Raw genomic sequence first — 2,500 nt, forward strand, 5'->3', positions numbered from 1 at the left:
AATAGATACTCGTTAAAGGATTTAAAGTGTACTCATTCCGATTACGGGGCCTCGGATGAGTCCCGTATCGTTATTTTTCGTCACTACCTCCCCGTGCCGGGAGTGGGTAATTTGCGCGCCTGCTGCCTTCCTTGGATGTGGTAGCCGTTTCTCAGGCTCCCTCTCCGGAATCGAACCCTGATTCCCCGTTACCCGTTACAACCATGGTAGGCGCAGAACCTACCATCGACAGTTGATAAGGCAGACATTTGAAAGATGCGTCGCCGGTACGAGGACCGTGCGATCAGCCCAAAGTTATTCAGAGTCACCAAGGCAAACGGACCGGACGAGCCGACCGATTGGTTTTGATCTAATAAAAGCGTCCCTTCCATCTCTGGTCGGGACTCTGTTTGCATGTATTAGCTCTAGAATTACCACAGTTATCCAAGTAACGTGGGTACGATCTAAGGAACCATAACTGATTTAATGAGCCATTCGCGGTTTCACCTTAATGCGGCTTGTACTGAGACATGCATGGCTTAATCTTTGAGACAAGCATATGACTACTGGCAGGATCAACCAGGGAGCTGCGTCAACTAGAGCTGAGCAGCCGGCCGCCCGGGAGTGTGTCCCGGGGGCCCGCGCGAACACGCAAGCGTCCGCTCAATCATTCTGCAAACAGGAGGAGGCTGAGCTCCCCTGCACAATACACCTCGAAACCCTCTCAGGTCCCGGCGGCGCGCAGCGCCGTCCCAAGTACTTGGTCGGGTTCGAGAGAGGCGCAATCGCCCGGAGTTAGGCGAGTAGACGCTTTCGGTGCGACCACCCGTGCTCCCAACTGAGCTTGCCGCTGCCGACAGAGGCCCGGGAGCGTGCTGTCGTGGCATTGCCGGCGGGAGACAACACGCGCCACCTACGGTGACCGGCAGCTCCAACGCCAGCGCCACAGAAGGACAAAAGCCCCACTTGGGTGCCGAAGCGAACTCTCCCAGCACAGCGCACGCGCCAACACATCCGCACAGCTGCGATACAAACCACCAGCGAGAACCGCTGGGGCGACCGAGCAGCAGACGGCGTCGCGGCGCCGAGCGCCGGGCGGCAGCGCATCCTCAACGCACACAGTCCTCAATCGGACCAGCACACTGAAGATGTCCACCGCGCTTCGCACCGGGCCCGCGAGGACCTACTTTGGCCGCACGGCGCCGCGCGCAGGGTGCGCCGGCGCGCAGCTGCGACGCCTGCCGCGTCCGTCGGCCGGCGCGCCTGCCACTGGCCGCCCCCACCAGCCGGCTGTAGCGCGTGCGCCCACGCACCGCGCGGCCAGCACGCCGGGAGGCGCCCCCTCACCGGCCGGGGACGGTCCCACCCAGCCACCGCCGCGTATCGCTTCACACCCAGATGCCGTTCAGTTTCGTCGGCATGGTGGGTATCGCTGGAACAACCGGTTAGTACCTCAACCTATCGTCGCCATCACCGATTCACCCCTAGCGAGAACAACCGCACCACAACAGGTTACCATTTGTTCATTTGCGTAACTTCACCAGAAAACGCAGGCGTCCATCGCCATTTGCAACTTCCACGATTATTGCATGCCTGTGTCAGGTGTCACGCCACACTACGTCTGCCCACATACACGCAACAAAATGTGCACGCCTAGACAATACGTGGAAGGTGGCCCCCGTACGTATGCGATGTCCATTGCTCGAACGACTGTCAACCGGCCTCTGTAGCATGTCGCAGATATGGAACGCGGTGCACCATGCCATCACGGTGTGTGAGGAGAGACGACTAGGTCCGAATACATCAACAGACAGCTCATGCTGATCGCCATCCACGGCGTCCGTTCCTCCCACACGTCTCTATGGCGTACCACACTGCAATCCAGCTCTCATAGGGAGACGACACGTAGCTGCGTGCACAATATTTGCACTGTATGGTCCGCCGTTTTTGGGCGCAGTCGTTGTACGGTCACACATGTGCCACGATGTATCATTCAGTACATAAGGACGAATGTGCAGTACAGATTGTGGTTTACGCGTACGACATTAGCGGACAGTTGACACAGGCCGCACCACAACGTAGCCTGAGTACGTCGCATGCGGAGGGCATTGAACATGCAAAGTTCTCACCAACCAGCTTGCGAAGGCAGGGGGCAAGGTGGGGACGTGGGGAGGGGCGGCATGTACGTCCTGCTGCCATCCACATTACAGTGTACAGCAGGAGCATGTGGAAAGTGAGCAAGACTTGCAAGGTGTTTAACATGAAGCGATACACAGGGGAGCGGGGAGTGCGAGTAGCGAACTATATTGCGAGGGTTGCGGGTGGGCAACACTACACTAATTGAACGAGTCGTATAACAATTACAGAGCAGGTTTAGGCGACAACGTGGGTTACGTTAGGCGACAACGTGGGTTAGGTTAAGGCACGACGTGGGTTAGGTTAAGGCACGACGTGGGTTAGGTTAAGGCACGACGTGGGTTAGGTTAAGGCACAACATGGGTTAGGTTAAGGCACAACATGG

At 57.8% G+C, this 2,500-nt stretch overlaps 1 non-coding gene across 1 annotated transcript in view; it reads right to left on the minus strand.

The window, feature by feature from the left end:
- The window catches only part of LOC124731617, a 1,909-nt gene extending 1,344 nt beyond the window's left edge, over positions 1-565 (minus strand). The window contains exon 1 of the ribosomal RNA XR_007008375.1: positions 1-565. This exon is cut by the window's left edge and continues 1,344 nt beyond it. This is a non-coding gene — a ribosomal RNA (small subunit ribosomal RNA).
- Between the last annotated feature and the right edge of the window lie 1,935 nt (positions 566-2,500).

Source organism: Schistocerca piceifrons, unplaced genomic scaffold (genome assembly GCF_021461385.2).
Source record: "Schistocerca piceifrons isolate TAMUIC-IGC-003096 unplaced genomic scaffold, iqSchPice1.1 HiC_scaffold_1296, whole genome shotgun sequence".
NCBI lineage: Eukaryota > Metazoa > Arthropoda > Insecta > Orthoptera > Acrididae > Schistocerca > Schistocerca piceifrons.